General features: G+C 36.2%; 1 protein-coding gene across 13 annotated transcripts in view; it reads right to left on the reverse strand.

The window, feature by feature from the left end:
• NBEA (neurobeachin) overlaps positions 1-23,303 on the reverse strand; it is a 530,623-nt gene that overhangs the window by 103,875 nt on the left and 403,445 nt on the right. The window lies entirely within an intron of this gene.

Here is a 23,303-nt window from a genome sequence, read left to right on the forward strand (position 1 = left end):
ACATCCATAAGTCAGCTTACAGGGTCACAAATTACAACTTTCTACATCCCATTAATAAATACAGAAAAATAGATACAGCAACCTGTCATCACAGTCATTTTTCTAAAGGTAGGAATATTTAATATCTGAAGTCACAAACAAAATATAATTTAATTTATTTTTGCATTTTTAAATTAATTGTGAAAATATTTTGAAATAAAATAGTTAAAAATAAGCATTTCTCAGTTGAAGCCACCACTCTAACACTAGCTGACAGTATTAACACCTAAATAATTTTTTCACTCCTCCTTCACTGTTCTGAATGTACAGAAAAACAGACAAGACAGAAAGAACACAATTTAATTAGATACCAGCTTTATTAACCTATCTCATCCATGAACATTCCAGCAATATCTCATGCAGTGTGGAATTATCCTTCCTCAGTCTTTTTCATCAGTTGGAGGGCTACCTTTAACCCTCCACCTCTGCCCAGCTAGCTGGTCCCTGCCTGAGATCCTGATCCTCCTACAAGGACTCAGTAGCTTGGGATAGAAAACCATCCCCTCACCACACCCAACTACATTTTCAACCCTCTGTAGACTGGGCATTGAAATAAAGAAATGCAAATAACACCTTCACTACACAGAAACCCAAAAAGGATTCAGGCCGGAGAGATGCAATTTTTCTGTTCTCCATTAAGTACGTAGAAAGTGTTGGTTTACCAGCTTGCAGTGATTTACTCACTCAGCTGAAGTCTTTCCTTTTGTAATCATGACCTCTTCCAACTCCTTAGCAGGGAGCTCTTAAAAGAATCACCCTTTGTTGCTGCTGTCAATGGCCTTCCATGCTTGAGATACTGGAGATTGTACTCCTTCAGGTTTTCACTAGTGTAGCTTCATGCTAGTAACACGCCTTCGTGCATAAAAAAGTCGGTTGAAGTTTACAAACACTGTGTTAATATAGCTCCATCGCTTTGTATTAAATTTTTTTCTCCACTACACAATAAGTCTATGTCAGAGATAATGGTAACAAAACTCAGCATACTGAAGAGTCTTCAAATACGAGTTCTGCCTTGGATGGAAACTAGAGAGGAACACAGTGAACCACTTGTACCATCTACATAGCAAGAATTTACAAAGAGCCAGAGCAATAGTGTGGCTGACGGTGCTGTTTCATTCACCTCAGCCATCCACACTAAATAAACACAGCCTTGCAGAAGGGAAGAAGATTGACTTGTTTGGAGGTCCTCTGCATACACGAGAGGCTATACGCTCCCTCCATTCAATCACAGACCAGCTGTAGAATTATCACATCATGTGGTAAATTCTTCCAGTGGTAAATTAACCTTCATATTAAAAATCCGCACCTCATTTTCACTTTGAACTCTGCTGACTTCATCTTCCAGCCCCTGAATCTTGTGATATCTTTGTCTAGCAGATTAAAGAGTCCTCTAGTATCAGGAATCTTTTCCTTGTGCAGGTAATTAGGGACCGTGATCAAGTTACTGCTTAACTTTCTCTTTGATAAGCTAAATAAACCAAGTTTCCCTTCGGTCTCTCATTGAGATCAGATGCTAGGATACACTTGATATTGTGTACATGGAAATTCAAATGATTAAGAACGACGAGTCTGGAGGATTGCAGCATCATCCTTCTTTGACGGTACCCCACTACCATCTGATATGTAGTGTTTGTAACTATGCAGCTTCTTAAGATACAGAGAGGAAATAGAGAGGAAAACGCTCGAGTTTAAAAAGCTACAAGATTAAATCAGTCTCCTGGTGATTAGTTAATATAACTAGGACATTCTTTTACGGGGTGTTTGAAATGTAAAATGCACATAACCATAATCAGGTCTACAGCAGCCAGTAGACTGGCCAAAGAATCAGTCCCTTGAAAAAATACCATAGTTCAGGAATTCACTCTTTGTTTCAAAAATGTTTCTAGTTGTCCTGCTTTTTTTTTCAAATTAAAGGCATTTAATACTGATAATATTCTGTGAACTAACTCTTTAGAGCATCCACAGTAATTTATTTACAATGTCTTGATATTTACCAGAAGTTAGTTATTATAGATCAACATTATCAGCACATTATATACTGACTTGTACATTAAGATTGCATTTTTCTCCTTCCTCTTCCACTCAAGTATAAAGCAATGATAACTTCATAAAAGTACGTTCATCCCACTATAAAATGAATGACTTAAGATACCACTCTGGATGAACTTTAAACAGTAAAAAGGACAAAAAAATCAGAGGAATAGAAGGAGGCTATAATTCAATTACTGTCCTCAGTTACACTCTTCTTAACTGTCTATTAGTCCCACAAATATCAGATTATCATGTCAATATTAAATCATCTCAATTATTTCAGTATTTCTGTTGTATTTTTTTCCTGTCCTATATATACTATTCATGCATTTTTGTCAATTTGCATAACAGTCATTCTGCACTATGTTCAAATGATGTGTTAAACCTTCCATTATTAGGTATCTATAAAACTGTAAAAAGTAGTAAATATTGACATCTCCTGCAGGATTCTTTCTTCCTGTTGTTATAAGAACCAATATAAAGTAACTTCCTCATTCTCAGTTTGAATCCTTTAAAGAGACTTTTTTTTCCTTTCAGGATTATTTAAAATGTGTTTTTTGTGTTTTGCTTTCTCATACCTATCATATGAAGCTGCTGCTTTACATTTCTTATAGGTGGAACACAGTGTACATTTCATTCTATAAAAACATGGAAATACACACTTTGTCCACCAAAACGTATTGAAATTATGTTATCTGGTTAACCTTAAAGCCAAAAACTATATGTACTCCATCCAATACTATGCTGTTGCTTCTATTTAAAGTCAATGCTCTTTATTTTGATAGTTTTATGAGTATGTCTCTTAAACAGTCACGAAAGTTTTTTGTTCCAGACATATCTTGACAGATAAGACTTCATGACTATGCATGGAATTCTAGATACAGCCCAAATAAGCTGTTTTTAATAAAGTAAAAACCAACCACCAGTCAAACCCTGTTTACATTCGAATTAAGCACCCTCTTCTTTTTTAATATCAGCTGCGATTATTTATTTTGAAGCTCATCTGTTCTTGTAAAACTCTTCATTTACTCAGAATTATAAGTATTTTTAAAATGTAATAATGGATCCACTGGCCAGACAGACTAAGAAGGAAAAAGTGCTAGGATATATTGCAGTAAAATGAGGTTGTCACCTGAATATAGGCATGAGAAATCCCTAAATCTCATGGATAGTTAATATGGAATAACATGTGTTGATGACACTTGCTTAAATTAGATTAGTAAAACAGTTTGAGATGTTCAGTTGGCAAATTCTACAGAAGAGAGAAAGAACTGTCACTGAAGTTCTTTCTTACTTCATCCAAATATGAAAGGTCCTTAATTTAAATTCATTTTTGATGTAACCAAGATCTCTTCTTTTTTTCAGGTAGGTGTCACGATATATGCACTTATTAAGCTTACATCAGTAATTTTTCAATTACTAATTATGTTATGTTATGTACTTAGTATGTATTGATTATGAATTGTTAACTAACAGTTGGAATTTTAGATTATTACATAAATCATGAGACCAGAAGCACTGGTTTCCACTCTGTTAGTATCCCTGATAGATTAGCTCCACAGGAGAAACACTTCAGTGTTGAGGCTTATCTTCACCTCGTTGTGACATTTTTTAATATCTCATAGTACCAGTCAGAGCACTTCTAAAGGATATTCTGACTCTTTTCTTTTGATTCTTGTTTTTTGAATTGAAACAATCACAAAAGGGAAGTGTTATAAGAAAAACAAGGAAAGCAGCCCGTACATGTCCTACCTATTCTCAGTTACTGAACTTACAGTAGCGAATGTTCACTTCTTTAGTCCATTGCAAAGGACTGCTGCTTATTCCTCAACATTTACTTTTTTTAAAATTGCCCTTTTAGGTGATTCATTAATGCCTGTACATCTGAATTTAATCTACTACTATCAGTGGGAATTGATTGTTTGTCTTTTTGAATTGGATTTCTGGTTAGAGTATTTTAATTGTGACTTGATTCCTGAACAAAAGTATCAACTGATACTTGTAACACTGGCCAACCTTTGTTTATATCTAATACAAAATGCCTATAGTCACTATCATGTAAAGTAACTTTGAGGTTTTCTTCATTTTCAATGCATTTTTTCCCTGAATTCCTTCATTATTCTTGACCTTTTGCACCAGTAAGGTAAAACAACGCAAGCAATGAGGGCCATGGTTGCCTTCTACTTATGTATAATAGTATTGATTCTTTTTTTGCCGCACTTCCCAGGCACATTTCAAAGTGTTCTTATTTTCTTCTACTACCTTTATCAATGACCCAAATGGGTTCCTAGAACACTGTAATTTTGGTACTGAAGATGCGCTTTCCTTTTGTAAAGACAGTTTTGTTCACTGCTCCAATCTAGTTACTATTGACTTTAACCTGGTTAATGGTATTTTAGTTAGAATATTAAAGAAAAGAGCTCTGGCATATCCTCCGTTTACACATCAAAATCACATCTGTCTGTTAGAAGGCTCACGGAGTGCACTCTGTAACCTTTCAACACTGGTTTTGTCTTTGCCACGTAGTACTTATTTCGCTTTCTTTTTTCCTCTGGAGAAGCAACAAACTTTCTTGAATTTATCCTTTTTCATCCTTGTAAGCTTACCGCTCCGACTTCTTCAACTTCAATCTTTTAAATTTCAACAAACACTAACTTTACATTTGAACAGCCTTACCGCAGTTGAATAATGTCTACGTTTCTGTTGCATCCTGGTAGCCTAAGCCCGTGCACCCCCTTTACCTTAATTTTATTTGATTCTAAGGTTCACAAATATATATTTCAAAACTTGATATATTCACCATCTGCCCCCTTGTATTCCACTCACCCTGATAATTTTTTCAAGTCTCCCTATTTTCCATTTTTTAACAGCGTTTTAAGTTAGGTCTTCAGAGTTGTAATTTTTGTCAAACTCAGCATTTCCTCCTCAACACTGGCAATTTTAGAGTCTATATCTACAGTGAGAAAAACTACTTTCTTTATGCACTGACAATCCACTGTACCTTGTTTGTCATTTTGTTTTTAACTAGGCTTGCTGAATTGTTTTTCCATTCAAGAATCAGTTTTCTATCCAATACAAAACAGGCGCCCGTCATCCCCATACATAGCGGTTCTTTAGCTTGAACAGGGTTTTTGTCTATATTTAATTCTTCATCTGTCATCAGCAACTTGTGGAAGAGACACTACCTGTAATACCATTTATTATTCTTTATCATGTGTACCAATCTTAAATGAAAGATAGGAAGAAGAAATCATTTCAGTTAGTTGCACTGCAGTCCAAACACCAGTGTCATCAACACGAACAAAAGCAAGAATGTCCTATTTTGCCCTGTAAAAAAGGACTGAGGGAGGAAAAAGGGATTGCAAATGAAGGATGAATTATTGAGATTATCCAGAGGAAAGAAGGAAGGAATTCATCTAATTTCTTTGTCTCAATTTTCCAGGATGAACAAATTATTGCAAAAACTTCAAGAGAAAAAAAGAGATTATGATCTTCATTCACAATTCCCTTGTCCTTGCAATTCTTTATAAAAGGGTAAGGGCAACCCCATTTTCCCACTTCTCCTGCTTTCCGGGCAAAAGAGAACTTGTGTCTTATGTTACCACCGATTGAAACAGAGTATGTGCCCATTGTCTTATGCCTACATTCCAAAACTAGAGCAGATGGGCCTCTTATTGTAAGTCAGCAAGAAGCCCATATACTCATTCTCTGATAGTGTCTGTCTCCCCGTCTTTTCTCACTGCCTTCTCTTTTCCCATCCCTTGGTGTTGTAGGCTTCCAGGTCATAAGCTTGCACACAGTTTCTCACGATGGACTTTTCTGTGACTGCAGTTGCCAAGGACAGAAGAAAAGCTCACTGAATCTCCTTCCTTGGACTATCTAGTCCACTCTAGTCAAATGAATATTTAATTTTCCCTAAGGTTGAGAAGGTAGTTTTTTAAAAGGAAATTTTGTTGTAACCTGAACTAAAAATGTTGTTGTTCCCTCCCCACCCCCCTGCAAAAACAACAACAACAACAACAACAATAACAAAACACTAATCCTCATAGCCATCCAACAGGCTTCTGCTTGGCTTTTTGCCTATCTTCTGGTGCAAACTGCATCTTCTGCTTTCTGTATAAACTGAGCTAACAGGCATACAGTACCTAATGAAAAGCCAGAAGCCAAATTTGCGGTCACATCATCGCTTTGTATAGGGATAGGCTGTAAAGGAAAAAAGGATGCCAAGGAAAGGAAGGCAAGAACATATTAATGTTGTGGAAAAAGGCACTCTCCTTAAGAGTTACACGGAAGTAACAAATAATACTACTCTTCAGTCACAAAATAGTATTTAATTTCATATTAACCATTTCATAATAGCCTGCTAATCACGAAACTCAAGGAACTTATCTGGTATGTTCCCTAGATCAGTTCTTACTGGATACCTCCAGTTTTGAAATCTCACCACTTAAAACTAGATACTTGTCAACAAAAAACAGAGTACCTCTGAAAAACAAATCACAGTGAATAGACGTTTCATCAGGGAGCCACCTAGAGCCAGCTACAAAAACGTGCTACACACCTGACTCAGTTACACATTAGGTTTGCACAAAACAGTTTAGCACCATTTTGTGTGCTTTTAGAAGACATAAACAATGGAAAACAATTTCTGAAAAATCATTTTCTTCTTTACCATTGGGGATTCGGCCTTCCTTCTTTCATGGGTTTACCAGAGTCACCAATTGTTTCAAGAAAAATGTGAAATTCGGAACATGGGTCTTCACAGGTTAAAAGAATGACTCTCACGCGCATAAAGCAAACCTTATCCAAAATCACATAACAACGTGGAGCTGTCTGCATATACGTGGCAGTCTGTGTGATTGCTTAATGTATTCTAAATATAGATTGAAATGACAGACACTAATGGCACGGAACCAGACTATTAGGGCTTATGAAATACCATATTGAATAAACACTATAAAATTTCAAAATGTTTTACAAAGTATTGAATATGATCAAACTTCTAGATTTATCAGGAAAAATATGCATATACTGTAATAAGATGTATGTCATGTCCAGATATGTAGATGTATAAGGATTTGTTAGGAAACCAGCAAAACAGATAAGTTCAAATTACAAAATAGCTTGCATTATGCTTTTCTGAAAAAGGAAATAGAGAATGTAAATAGATGGGAAGGACAATTCAAATGAAATGAATAAAGTTGAATATACTAATGTTTCATTGATGTCTTATTATTTTCTGTTTTCATATACATTTGAACCACTTTGAGATCATCCTGTTTGCCTCAATTCCTATAGTCACATAAGAGTAAACATGTTTAAAATCTCTACCTTGTTGTCATTTTTTTCTCTGCATACTTCCGTCTAGGAATATCTTCTCAATTTGTCTGTATATTCACCTCTCATTCTCCTCTACTTACAGCATGCTTCCGTGTAAAATATTTCTGTATTTGTAAGGCTTAAAAGCTTTCCTCCAAATAGCTCTTGTGATATACCATGTTCTGCAGGATGAGCTGAGCAGTATGTACCATTATAATTTCTCAGTTCACATCAGTTTTCTAAATCTTTCTTAAAAGTTTTTTTTTAAATAAATATTGGCACTCTTGCTTCATTTTTCTCCTCCTCTTCAGGGATCTAAAAAATGCAGATATTATTTTTGTGGTTTCGGGCTCTACTTCCTTGCCAAATTTTCTCAGCTTACACTTCTACTTCCAATGTTTTTTTAAGCTTTCAAGAGGCCCCTTTTCTTGAAACATGAGGTTCTGTTTACCCCAACCTTTTATAAATTTGATTTCTATGGTCAGCATACTGCTTTTATATCCATTAAAACAATGCCCACTCAGCTGGCAGTAGCTGACAGTCTTATTCCCACATTCATTTTCAGTCATCTGAAAAATTATGTGAAGTTGGCCTATTTTCAGGCCATTTTCCTCTCTTCATTGGTCAGGTGGTTTTGTATGTTATGGTTTTATGTTCTAGGAAAGCTATGGAAAGGATATGGGGATTTCTTGAGAAGGAGCAGCAGTAAGGTTTATTGGAATATAAAAATAACTCTTAGATATGGAAACACGGTTGCTAAATGATAACATCCTGGTCAAAATAATCCAAAGAGAATATCTTAAGAGAATATCTTCTAAATGAATTATTTCTAAATGCATTTGTGAAATACCAGTGCATAGTTTTATACGCATGGATAAATGTTATTGACATGGGAAAGTATTACCTTTGCAAACACTGAATTCTGAGATAATTATTTTTATCGTTTATTTTATGGGTGATACACATCTGCATGCATTTGCACTGTTTCCTTTCTGTGCAATCTGCAAACAGACCATCAATTTAGGCAACTCTTGGAATGCTAGTCATGGATTGAAATGCTTGGAAAAATTATCGTCATGAAGATGCAGCAGATACAGACATCACCACTTTAGAAAAGGGAGACATGGCCTTTTTAGACTCTATTTTCAAATTAAATTCCAACAATTACTGTTTTAAGCAGACGTTTCAGGTGACTAAAGTATTCTAAAAGCAGGAATAAAGATGATTGCACTGGCTAGGGCAGCATATGGATAAGCAGAAGACAAATACATTCAGCTAGTGGCATAAAAAGCCATACAGTCCAACTTAAAACAAAGAGGTCAAGGAAAAGATTGTTGAGGCAAAATACACAGCAGTGAAGCTCAATTAGTACTAATTTATAGTAGGGTTGAAGTAGATTGTGCCTGTTAACTCACAGGGCTTAAGATGATTTTGTGTTGATGTTGGCAACAACAGGAAGTTGTTGCTTCTTAATAGGTCTGCTCTTTCAGCTCTGACTACACCTCTGGTGCTTAAAGATTAATCCAGACAGGCTCGTAGTGGTCTCAGTATTTACACTCAAACTGCTCTGAGCCGTTCTACTCCAGCACCACATTTACTGAAATACAATCAAGTTTTTTCAAGTAGAACTGCACAAATTACATTTTCAGTTGAGTGGACAAGCCAAAAAATAAGACACAAAATTGATATGATCTGAATAAAAAAAGACAAAACTTTTTTCAGCATTAAAAACAGAAAGTTTGTTTTACAAACAATTCATTCTGGACCTCTTTAACAGAACTAAAGCAAGGGAAAGAAAGGATATGGGAGAAGGCGGTGTTGATTAATGCTTGTAACTTGAAACTAAAGTTGGACATTTATTCATTAAATAGTTACTTGCCAGAAAAATGCAACTTTATTTAACTTAGAAATATCGGTATATTTGGACAGAATTTGTTAGAGTTTAAGCTGAAAACAGTTGTGGGGCTAGATTCAAAAACAAGCACGAACACAAAGGAAGTTCTCTGTTACTTAAAGTGGGAAGTCGGGATAGGTGCTCAGGTTCAGTTCCCTTCTATACTAAAGGGATGTGAAATCACAAATCCTTCCTGAACAGCGTTGTCTGCTCCAGCCCACCACTGTGCCATAAACGAGCAGTTCGTAGCTGGAGAAGTGCACCCCACTAGTCTGGGATGAGCATTGCAAGAGCGAGCTGTGAAGGAGCCAGCGGTATGTTTCTCCAAGGAAAGGCAGCAGCAAGCGGTTGCCAGCAAGTTCCTACACATGTACGACCAATCATGCGGTAGCTAACCTTCCCAATGGCATCTGTCATTTCCCTACTTTGCTCCCTTGAACTTGGCCTATGTCAGGACCTGCTTAGAAGCAATGCGGGAAGGACGGTGGAAAATACTTTTCTGGGTGGGTAGAGCAGGCCCTGAGACAGTACAGGCATGGCAGCAGGAGACGAGATCCTTAATCATTGATGTGGGACTACAGAATAGAGAAAATGTTCAACTGATCATCGTATATTCAGTTGTTGTAATAGATAATGTTCATTTGCTGTGCGACGTTTCCTTATGACTTCCTAGCCTTCCTTGCAATCTCTTTTGTAGCTCTCTGCTACAAGTGAAAATAATTTTTCGCCCAGAGGAGAAAAACTGTTAGGAGGCCCTGATTACCAACCTGCAAAGCCACATTAGGACAGTTTAGCTGGACGGCCTGAAGTCCATTTGCCTACTGTTTCCCACTGGCTGGCCCGGGACCACTGCAATTGCCTGCTTTATGCGAAGCACCAGCACAGGTCATGGAGTTGAGGCAGTTTGAATCTCAGACTCTTTCTCTTCACTTGTTGCTGGTCTGCTTTTCAAATAACAATTAGAGAAGGGAATAGAAACGCAAAGTGAAATTTTAACCTCTCAGAAATAGCAAGGAAGTGAAACGACACCAGTTTCAGGGTAAGTGTGCTAAACTCTTCGGTATTGGGAAGGGATTACCTTTACGTAAGGAAGAACCTTACGTTCTTCCCCTATGTTCTAAATTTGTGCCCTACAGTGCTAACTCCATCCTCATGTTTATTAGCTTTTCCCTCGCATGGAGACACCAGTGAGCCAAGAGTGAGCCAACGAAGTCTCAGGACTCAGAGAAAGCAAAAAAAAAAATTGACGAATAAAGAAGGTATGGTATCCACAAATATGTGGTGCGTTCTTTCCCAAGAATAAAGACATCATAAAATCCTTAGGGTCATTTTTTTGCAGAACTTGCATACAGATATATTTATTCCAAAATCCACTGCAATTAGAAATGTCTAAAGACTCAAATGTATCACGATGCAAGTCCCTAACATTATAATAACTAAAGGCAACTATAATTAGACTTAAGAAAAACATACAATTTTTTGTGAAACGTTACCCATTTCCTGTCAAATGACAGGCAGAAAGATAGGTTTATGTCCCTTTTTTAATAGATATAACCTCAATGTTATACAGAAGATGTATGCAAGAGCCTTGGATTTTAACAGTTTCACATTTGATTTATTTAGTACAGAACCCATAAGAGCTGAGATCTATAAAAGTAATTAGAAGACAGCCTTGTTTTCAGCTACGGAGCTTAATTTTTTTTAAGTTTATCTTTCTAATATCTCCTCCTATACAAGATTGAGCATAAATCAGTTACACTTTGTTGGGTTTTTTAGCTTCGTATAAAAAAGCTGTTTCATTAATCTCAACATTTGGGAATACAGTTGGGGTAATCTCTACTGCTGAAATTTTTGTTATTATTAAAATTTATGTTTACGAGGAAAAAAAAAGAAATATACTGTTTTGTTATATGACAGATACTACAGGCCTAAAACAACCTCACCACCCCCAAACATTTTATATTATGGTTTGTAATGGACTGGCATGATCCTCAAGAAATTCAAAATTCTACAGCTACCACATGCTGATCTGTGACACAGGCTCCAAACCTAGCATGCCCCTCTCCCATCAGTCACTACATTCAGTGATGCGATTTAGAGCAGCTTCAGAGCCGCTCTACCTTATGTCAACTACTCAAGGCCCCAAAGAAAAACTGTCTGTGAATCATGGTGAGTGTATACCAAAATATCTTCACTTTCCTAATATATTGCCATACCAAGTGATTCTTTATTTTCTTCAGAGCTTCAGATGAATTTCTTTTGCACTGCTGAGGAAGGCAAGGAATTACAGCATTGGATAAACCCTGATCCACGGCTCTACGGCAAACAAATTCTAATATGTTTTTTATGACTTCCTAGCCTTCCTCGTAACAACCGAACGCCCAAAATAAGCCAGGCTCTTTTGTAGCTCTATGCTTTAAGTGAAAATCATTTTTCCCACTGAGGAGAAAAACTGTTAAGGAGGCCCCACTCACCAAGCTGCAATATATGGAACGTTATCTCATTTTACTAGGTCTGTGCTAGCAAAGCACAGCAATGTTTCTTCTGAGAATTTTAACTTCAAATACTTGCAAATTGCCTACTGTAACTAAATAATTATTAAATTAGTTTGCATTTCATTATAGATTTTGCTTAAATATTACAGAAAAGTAGATATGCGTTCTATACATGCTTAAAGGCATGTTTTTGTATCAGATACAGTAAGCACTGAAAAATAAATCAGCACAGAACATAAAAACTGCTAAAATTAACATGTAATACATCAAATGTAAATTGCATGTAGAAAACCTATAAATTATTTGTATATTTATTTCAGTAAATGGAGCCACATTCATACAACAATTTCTGTATATGTACTTTCATATAATTAACTATTTCAGTTTGTTGACTCTGAGCAAGGTAAAGGTCAAAATGATAGAGATATACAACTTTTTGGAGAGTCTAATCCTTAAAAAAGAATTCTCATGGAAACTAGGAGGAGCATTAAGAGGTCTGTGGGAATAATCTTTAGCTATCCACGAAAAATGCATTCCAGGGTACATATACAGTCTTTCAATGTCTATTATTGCTAAGGGAGGAAGTGATTTAGCAGATTTAGCATACAGCTCCCTCCTCTTTGGAGTTCTAGCCAACTGGATTGCAAACCTGCATCTCATAAATTTGGGCATATTCACAGTCTTTCCTGTGGTGAACTCTAGGTTCCCAGTATGAAATTACTGCAACATCTGTCAGCCTATTGAGATAGTTTTGTGAATGCTCGCCTGTTTTTGTCCACTATAAGCTGCTCCATCACAGCAGACATTCAGATTTTAGGGATTTTCTGGGTACTATGCAGCTATGAAAAAGTGTGCCAATCCCAATCCGCCCTCAAACACTTTCCTCATACAGGCTATGCTCATTTATTCTTAACATTTGCTTAAATAAGAAAATTATTACTAAAACAAATTATACTTCAAGCCTTATCAAGAGATTAGATATTTCTATTTCTTTTTTTTTTTTAATATATAGATTACAGACACCCACTATGCAAATTTTCCTACTAGCTCAGATTTTGACCTTTCTTTTATGTGGGTAACAGGCTAATTGCTTCAGTAAACAATAAACCCTATTAACTTGTATAGACAGATTACTGCCTATACTGTGATTCATTCTACCTACTGCCATTAAATCCAGATTCGATGCATATCACATTCCTTCCAAGGAAGAAAAGCATACTATGTAACAGTCTATCTCTGATAGACTCAGTTTTGCAAGATGCACAGTGAGAGAATCTTAACTCTCACTGTCTTCAGTGGAAGCTGAGGGTACTAAGCATACGGAAGGTGAGATCAGCATCTTGCAGGTTTGCCCTGCTATTGAAAGACAAGGAAGTCAGACCAAAAGAAGAAAAAAAAAAAAAAAAGGAAAGAAAAGGAAATGCAAGAAAAAGGAATCATGTTAAAATATGCCTTAGCTCTCTAAACCGTAAGGCTGTGCTCCAATAGATGTTGAAGTAATGGAAAGGACAGAGTGATCCTCAATTTTGCTTTATTATTAGGAAATTCTTTCATTATAGAAGCTTTTCGTATGTATACACCTATTTTAGAGACAAAAATAAAATGATACAAAAGGATAATATAGTTTTATTAAATAAATAAAATCAATTGTAAAAGATTTGAATTCAACTGTTTGAGTGTTTACCGTCTACTCCTAATCTCACCTTGCTAAAATAGAGATAAGACTGCTAATTATTACTGCAATTCTCACATGATTATTTTTGGTCATTGCATCCATATGTACAAAAACATTACTGGGCATGTGGCTATAGAAAGAATACAGTTTTGTTCGTAAATCAGTCTGCCACAAAATATACCCTTTTTTTCACTTACATTAAAGGAAATTCATGATGAAACAAAGCTGAAAATAAAGACTAAGTCCCCCCCTCAACTTTTTAGCACAAGGACAGATTACTTTTAAAGCAGCCTTATAGAGAAAATCCAACACATGCCTTTAGACTATTGCAAACTAATCCTCACTCTGCTTCTATGTCTTTCTATGAACTGCAATACAAGGTCCAGTAGACAGCCTCAGATGCGTCTCAGGTCCAGTACATGCTTTTCAAACTCAATCAAGGAAATATAAAAATGTATATAAAAAGATGAAAGTGTCTTTGCCTCTATACACATTGCAAAAAAAAAAAAAAAAAAAAAGAAGCAAAAAGCTGGAAAAAAAAGTGAGATGTTTCATAGGGGAAGGTTAAGTCTGATGCTAATGCTTATTTAAAATGGTGACAGTCTGGAGTAGTGAAGCCTTGCTGGGTTGCTTTAATTTCTCCCTGGAATAGCTCTCTCCCAACCTTCGGCAGCACATCAAAGTCTCTGGAGCTCAATTAAAATTGGATTATATTGAAATGCTCTATCTATGGAACTGTGTGCTCACTAACACTTTTCTCTCAGTAATACTCCAGATGACAGTTGCCCATCCCCATTTAAACAGTTGTCATAGAGACCATGAACTAAAGCAGCAGTAACTAACAATACAAAGGAAAGGTAAGTGGTAGGATATTCTGTGAATGAAGGGCTAGGTTTTCAGCTGCAGTGCTCACCCTCCAAACAGCTAAATGCCGAAAGCATAAAAGGCTGCGATGCTCTCGGCAGCTCCGAGCAGAGCAGCAAAGTGCAGAAAGAGCAAAAACGTTCATTTTTTTCTGCAATAACTCAAGAGACGTTTGACACGCTAGCGTGCTCTAGCTAACTAAAACAGCTGGACTCAAATGATTTTCCCTAAGAAAAGGAGCAGGTAACCTCGTGGTCGTACTGCAGTCTAGGAATTAAAGAAGTCAATAGGTACTTTCTAATTACGACGATAAAAATAAGGTCCCAAGGGCTTTTTCTTTTCAAAAATAAATTATAAGAGATTCTTAAACCAGTCATGATGTACAAATCCTGTGTCTTTACGGCAAAAATCTAAAGCCAAGATCTGATACAAAACCACAGGAAATTCAGAGTTTGAATCCATTCAGTTAACTTCACAACACTCAGTATGTCTACTGTTTTCAAATTGCTTTACTGCTGGCTTTAGCTGTCTTATAATCCATAATCTTGTAGATTTTTGATATACTGCAGCAAAGCCTGACAATACCACCAGAAAACTGGCATCTTCCAGAAACCAAAATAAAACAAACAAACAGCTTAAATTTCTGGCAGCACCAGACGGCAAGGTATTTAACAGGGTAGATTCCTAGTAATGATACTATTTTCTCATGTAGATGGCATGTTTCTGGCACCGAAGAACTCTCAACCTTTCTTGTAATTGGCTTATTGCGAGTCCCAAGGTTGTTTTTTGTGCCACTGGGCTGATCACCATGGAAATGAACAATTATTGCTATTTTACTGTAGTGCTCTATTTTTCTTTCAAGCGCTCAGTAAGCATGCTCCTCGCTCTCGTGGGAAGGCAGCGTTAGGATTTTGAAGCAGCAACAAGGCAGAGTGCAAAGAGTGCAGGCCAAAGGGGAAGAAAACAAAAATGTGTCAGAAAATCTAAAAACTGCACAGATCAAAATTTGTCAAAACAAGGCCTTGGTTTAAACCAACAAGAAGGGCCCCTACAGCTTGGACCTTGACAAAGCATGGCCTTTTTTATTTTATTATTATTTTTTTTTATTTTTAGCCCAGCTGTAGAAAACACCATCTAATGAACCTGTCTGGGGCTGCTGTCCCCATCCTGTCAGGCATGTCAGGAAATGACAAGCACTGGGGACAGGCCGCCGCCAGTCACAGACAGGCCTGCCAGCTGGAGAGTTCAGCCCCAATCTAATCACACCACCAGAAAATAACTTTCACGCTTTCAGCCTGACAGGATGGGCTCAAGGAAAAAAAAAAAAAGAAGAAGAAGAAGAAGAAGAAGAAGAAGAAGAAGAAGAAGGATGGAAATAATGCTTTTTGTTTCAATTACATTCCTTTTTGGAAAAGAAAAAAAATTAAAAGCTACTAGTACTTCATGCTAGTTCGGATTAATGGAACTCTGTTTAGGCCTTATCTTCAGTAAAAAAGTCGACCAATAAAACCATTAATGCCAACAGTTACAGAAGAAGTAAAAATAAGACAGTATCTGCTGCACCTGGATATGCTTTAGCTGCATTTATTACTACAAATATCCACTCCTTGTCTATATATAAATATATATGAATAGACTTGCAGCCACTGGCAAAGTTAAACTTCCAAAATGTCAATTGGTAACATGTTAATGGTAAGTAAGTTCTATCATTTCAAGGAAGATGGTTTCACTGAGTAGTATATCTCTTCTTATCTACCACTCTAAGACTTGTATTATTATTTGGTCAAAACCTGCCAGATTAATAAGAGTGGGGCCGTACTGTCTCCCTAAATGGAAACAGATACTTATATCTAAGAATAAAAAATGAAAGAAGTACTACAGTCCCTGATCTTTCCTATTTATATAAAGACTATGAAGAAATAAAAATGAAAATCTTGAACATGTATCTTCAAAGTTACTACACTGAAAGAACAATTGCTCCTGCTTGGCAACCTGTCCTCCTCATTCAAAAACTGTCAACACAGATCTCCACTTCAGGTATTTAAAAATAAACAATTGCCAACACAGATCTCCGCTCCAGAAATGTAATCATCAGCAAATCCACACAAAGAGAGGCTGAAAATTATTATTTAAAAAACAAAAAAGTATTTACCCCCAAAAAGCATTAGAACAAATTATTAGGTCTGGAAACAAACATAACTGCTTTAAAAAATTTCCGTTAAAAGTTTAAGGTGTTAATTAAGTATATCCTATCTATACCCAAATGTAAACCTAAGGTGATTTAGCATTTAGTGTATGTACCTTAATATGTACATGTTAGTAAACAACTTGCATGGCTTTGAAAGGTAATGGGGGCAGAAAATGATAGGTTCATGTAAAACTTAGTAATGATTTTAGGAAGGAATTATGAATGAGAGTAGGTCCACTTAATCCGTATAAAAAATGAAAAAAGAGGATTTGTTATTGCATCCTGCCATTCATTTCACTCTCTGCTGACATTAAAGATGTCAGAAAGTCTGTTTAAAAGCTTGCTATCTCTATTCATCTTTGTTTCTGGCATGAAATAGACTATAATAATCTTGTCAAACCCACATTTAGACATTAATTCCTGACCCTCTGCTACAATTTAGAGAAAATTCATAGATAATCCTTTTAAAATAAACTATGGCTCTAGACAGAAGGGTAATATCTAGATTCAGCTGCCCAATATACGCTGACTAATGCCATGGCCACCCCAATGTTTTGATATGGATGAGATGGTCCAAACAAATAATTTTTTTTACCTGTAGACTGACCAGAAAATTTTCCTATTTTGAAATACTAGAAAGTCAAGACTTGCCTTACTCTCCTGAGAGAAGGGGTCGTCTTTTCACAATTTAAATACTATGGCTAGAACTGTGGGGGGAAAAAAAAAGAACAAAAAAGAAAAGAGAGAGAGAGACTAAATGCAGTGTTCACTGCCAATGGTGCTGAGAATCGGTGGCACTCAAGCCTTCACCAAAGCCGAAAGCTCAGAGCGTGGGAACCGGCCTTTCCAATCCTGCAGAAGGATACACAGTGCACCTTACTAGAACCCAACATCCTTCTGCAGACCGAGAGGACCAACAGAAACAGAAATGGCTTACTGCATACATGCAGAAGCATCTTCTGTGAGCAGCCTACACACAAATGCACTTCTGTGAGCAACCTAGATACCAAAATACACATACTTCAACATAAAATCCGCAAACCATCCTGGAAATCTGAAAGATGGGACAATAAAAACAAGTATTGTCACAAGTATTGTCACGAATCCTGTTAATATTTTGATAAATAATCTAATTTTCTGAAAACTTAGACTGCAATAAGCTTTTAGAGAACAGGCAATAAGGTCTTAGAACCTTAATTTCTTCTAGGAATTGAATTTATTTTGACTAAGTTGAAAAAGAGAACAGGCAAAAAGTTCCTCATTACTAGAAAGAGGCAAAGGTATGCCATACTCGTCATGATGGCGTTAAATATAGCCGACCAGCTCTGCCTGCTGAAACCACAGATTGGCATGGTGACGGGCTATGGTACCAAGAGATTTCCTATCTATCTCCTATATTTGGCATTTTCATATGACTAGTTACAGACTGATACAATGTTTTATATTTACTCATATAAACAGGAATTACCACATACTGCCCAAGGAAATGCAAGCAGCTCTTGTTGATTGCAGACTGCTGAACACCATCTAATATCAGACACCAGTTTAGCTCATGAAGAGGTGCAGAATGTTGTACCCCTCTGAAATGCCAGGAAATTTTGGTAGACAGATTACAATTATTTTAATTTGTTCTGAACATCAGTATTACCACCTTTGTTAATAATTACAGGTACCGTAGAAATTCAAATGTCTCCAACTGAATAGAAAGCTGTTCTATTTGAAAACAATAGTAATTCAAAAAAATCCACTAGTTTAAAACAGCATTTCTCTACAGAATTTTTCTAATAGACAGACTCTTTTTCAAAATCACCATGTACTATTTTATCATTAGCTTATGCACTGCTGCTTTATGGTAGCATTATTTAATTTATTTCATTCATGTAGAAGCAAAGAGAGCTCTGGCCTCTTGACCCCAATTTTCACTTAAAGAAACAAATTTCTTTTTTGCAAACTAACTCAATTTTTCTCCTGTCAACCTTTAGCCTCACTTTAAAATATTAACCTTTTTTCCTATCATGATAAGCATCCAACTTTCTTCTACCCAAATTTAATGTTAATCACCTTATCTTATGATAATATTACATTCACTTTTAGCTGCCCCTATCAAACATACAAAAGTAATTTAAATCAATATATCCCCTTGAAACGCAGTAACACTTGACCACTTTGGTACACACTGAAAACACACACTATTATATTTTTGACAGGTTGTACTCTAAATGTCAACTCAGAGATCTGCTCCTCCTTTGAAAGAAGAACAGGCAAACTGAGCCAAGGTCTGAGGATATACTTTCAGAAGACAGCTGTGTATTGAAAATAACTAAATAGTATGCAAAATCACCACAATCACTTGTTATGCCTCTTCCACCAAAAATCATCTAAAATGAAGATACAGCAGAATTAGAAAGAGGAAGCCTAAACTGGAGGTATTTTTTTCCTACATTTATTTTAATGCTATCCCACCAAGTTCACTGAATGAGCTGTATCAGTACTGATCATAGGAAAATCCATTTTATATAAATTACTATAAAAAATTGAAAACATTAATGCCACAGAAAATAAGTATGAGAAATTTTCACTTCATCTCTCTTGAAAAAGCATCTAAATAAGCTACAATAGCTACTACACCTGATACATATATATTATATATGTATATATACACACACACACATACTGATTTTAGACTCATTTGTAAAAATGCTAGGTGCTCTCAAAAGCTGTTCCTCTGAAGGTCTAAAGCAGACGCTGGAAGTACTTTGGAGAATCCACATTTATTTTATACATAAATGCCCACTGTCAGGAATCTATAGCCTGACCTTAGTTGCTCTTCCCATGAAAGGGCCTTTTACCCACCCATAAGGAACTGTTGAGAAGAAACATCTATTTGCCTCAGGAAGTGGCTTAGATACAAACATTTCTCCTTCCAGGTGTTAACCATTTATCCTGAAGAGTAAGTGCTGTTACACTTTTCAAAACAATACCATAATAATTTGTGAAACACCTCAGTGAATGAAAATAGAGACCCACTGTTTGGACTCTTCAATCTTACAATGCAACTATACAATATTAAAATGAGTCTCTTGTACTATCAAACTGTAACACATTTATCATGGAAAATAAATCACTACAAGCGTATTTTAAGAATATTTTGTGAGAGAATTGTTCTTGGAAAACTTATTTAAAAACAGTTGGCTGCTGTTGGAACTGCTTGCTCAAGCAGCATAAAAAGGTTGAGTATTTTTAATATTTATGAAAAAGCATAAATTTTTTACTTTGTAAAATGTCAACTAGTTCTATAAAAACCTGAACACTCTAAATACTTTTTGTCATATAACGGTGGAATGTTTCAACAAATACGATTTTTCAAAGATATGATTGAAAACTCAGAATATGGGAAGTTTCAGCCAGGTCCTGCTGGGATCTGAATTAATGATATTGAGGAAAATATACCTAAAAAGATTTCAATATTTTACAAGCTTATACCAAATATCACCAGGAAGTATCATTTTCCCACATAAATACAGACAAACCAAGGAGATCCCAACTAAAGATCAAAAACATTCCAAGACGTATTTTACATGAAAACTTTGCTCCTAACAAAATAAGTACACTCACAGCTAATTTCAATACCGGATGTGTAGTGTTCTGATTTTAATGAGCTTATTTGGCCACTAGAGGGCACAGAGGTGGAATATTAAAATATTGAACTGAAGCATCACCAAAACAAAAATCCTGATATTATTAAAAAAAAAAAAAAAGCATAATGTGAACACAAATAAAGTTAGGAGGAACTGGTATTCATAAACCATTAGAGTTGTCTTCTGTGATAAATGACCCTGTTTGGAGAAGCATGGCAGTAATTTATGCCTGTAGAACCCAGTAATGTCTGAGGATTTTCACGGGCATTTTATTGCAGAAGATTTGCTCAGAGCTGCAAATACGTTCCATTTTAGCCAGAACGGGCCTTATCCAAAATCCATCAAAAACATTTCAGGTCTTTCCATTGGTTTCAATACCACTGGATTTCAAGGAAACGCTGGCTATGGAAACATCCCTTCACTGCTTGTCATAAACAGTGTGGGAAGAAGAACTAACATTGCTAGCTACTTTCCCAATTAAAGAGAGAGAGAAAGTGAACATATCACCCTACTCAAGTCATTAGAACATAAAAGAAAGAGGGGGACATTGGACAGACAAAATATAATTACAGTAGCCTGATCTTTTCTATATCATTGCATTCTGTAAACACATGCTGAAAGGTGGTGATGCCATACAATGGCATACACACCATCACCACGTCTTGTCAGGACACCCAGGATTTTTTGGTTCCCTGAGTAAGAATTGCTCTTCAGTTTAGTAGGAGTACACATAAATTCAGGTACTTCCCCAAAATTTGCTATAAAAAAAAGTTTTGCAGAGTCAGTCAGTGCGTTACACCTTACTTAGCCCAGGCCATGTATGATCAATCTGGGTGTAAAAGAATGAGATTTCTTTTATAACTATGAGCCATGCAAACTCAGTCAAGAATCTCAATGTCAAGCTGGATTCTTTCCTGTTTGCACATAATCACCAGTGAACTGTAAGCCACCTGAGGCGTATGCCATATGTTGATATTGTAAAATTGAGGTGTACAGACTTTTCAGTGGACCGGTTGGTTAAGCAGTAGAGAAAAAATGCAAATCTGTTTTTGTTGTTCGCATTTTTGCCTGCAAAGCTAAATGAATTTCTTCATGGCTTAGGTTAAAGAGAGGAATATGAAAAAATCCACTGCACTGTTTTGAGCATCACTAGTTACAGCAAACTATAATCTCTGCAGGCAAAATGGTTTCCTTTCCACCTCCTTTTCCTTTCTAATACAATACAGGCACAATACAGTCAAAGAAACATTACACTGAACAGTGATGGGAAGATGGGAAGACAATTAGATTCCCACTTTCTCCATGCTGCTTGGTCAGTTCTGCAAGGACTTACTGCAAGACAGCATGCTGTAGCATACTGGAACAGACCAGGCCCAACCAGGAGAAAAATAGGACTGATGGACCAACTAACTTCCCTCCCTCAGGACAAGATAGATTTGGGTTAGGACCAGAATTTTCCCATCTTTGCAGAGAGACAAAAATTGACCATGTGCTCTGGGGAAAGATATTGGTGATTCTAAGCAGCCTAACCACTACTACTGTTGTCAAATCTCCTATAATCTTTAATTTAAATTTAAAACAAAAATGAGATCAAAGAGTGACATGAATCTCCACGGTCAGGTATCTCCTTCAATCTGAATTTCCTCTAGCAATGAATGCTGTGAACATAAATACCAAAATTCCCAAGGATTGTTTCATCAGATACCAATGATGGCGGTGATTCTAGACCTTTAAAAATAATGCTATATGATATACTATGAACAAGGAAAATCGACAAAAAAAGAACATGATTTGAACTGTCAAGCACAGAAACGTGTTCTACCTGTAGGAGGACCCAGTTTCTACGTCACAGTTTTTAAATAGGTTATTGTGATAGAAATGTGAGCATGAGAGCCTGTAGATTTTTAAGAAAATCCTTATAATGAACCCGAACAGAGCCTTCCGGTCCTGTAAGCATCATTTGATTCCCAGGCAGCACAGCATTCAGCCTGCTGAAGCAACCTTCTCATATTCTTGTGCTATTATATCAGAGCATAGTACTGAACAAAATTGCTCTCTACTCTTTCCATGCACATATTTGTCAATGATCAATAAACCTACTGTAATAAAATGTAGCCTCCCCAACCTAAACCAGCCCCTGACCCTTGCTGTCCCTCAGTGTGCTCCCTTCTCTGTTTATCTTGCTATTATGCATGATGTAGCTCAAAAAAACCTTCTCCCTCAGTGTCTAGGTTTCAAACTCTTGTCAGTGAATGATCTTGTGCTACTGACCTTAACTATTCTTTCTGAAACCTGCAGTACCCTGGATATATCCTTTACTATATGTGAACAGTTCAGCTTAAAAAATACACAACTTCATTAAATCAAACTCAATTTTCACTACTAGAAACAACAACAAATAATCAAAGCACATTCGCTCCTTTTTTTTTCTTATCAGATTGCAATTTTTCATCTGTAACCCTTCCAGTACTAAAGCTCATAGAAAATCTCTTTTTTTCCTACAAAGAGCAGCTCATTTTCTTCCCTTTCTTTTTGTGTCAAAACTTTGGAATAATTTTTATTACTCAAAAAAAAGAGAACTCTGGATAGTCCATCAAAATTTTTGCTCATCTGAAAGCAACAGAGAAAGGAAAATCAGCAAGGAAGCTGAATACTTTTAAAAAAGTTATGAAGGCCTAAAACCCAGCATCCATTCTGTGAATATACATAGTAACATATTCTTAATCAGCACGGTTCCCAACCTTTTGAAATTAAAACGTATACAGAGATAACACCATCATCAGGGGGGATCACTTCACATCTGTACAACTTTAAATAACTAAAAAATTACTATGTATCAATATTTTAAATGCATGCAAAATATTAAAAAAAATATATTCTGCAATAAAATCAGCTGTTACTTTGAGAAGGTATAGAAAATAGGAATGCTAATGTAAGTTATTGAACCATTAATAGCTTTCTTAGTAGGAAAAACTTGACTTCTAACAGGAATTGTACCTGAGTTAAAACTGCAAGACTGGCCTGTACAGTTGCCAAATCACTTTCCATTTTCTTCATCTTGGATATTAAACAACAGCAAAATCTTGTTCCCTCGGCATAATTTTATGTTGTCGCTAGTACTACAGGACACAGAAGCTCTTTGACGGACATCTATTATGCA

This window comes from Struthio camelus, chromosome 1 (genome assembly GCF_040807025.1).
Source record: "Struthio camelus isolate bStrCam1 chromosome 1, bStrCam1.hap1, whole genome shotgun sequence".
Lineage (NCBI taxonomy): Eukaryota > Metazoa > Chordata > Aves > Struthioniformes > Struthionidae > Struthio > Struthio camelus.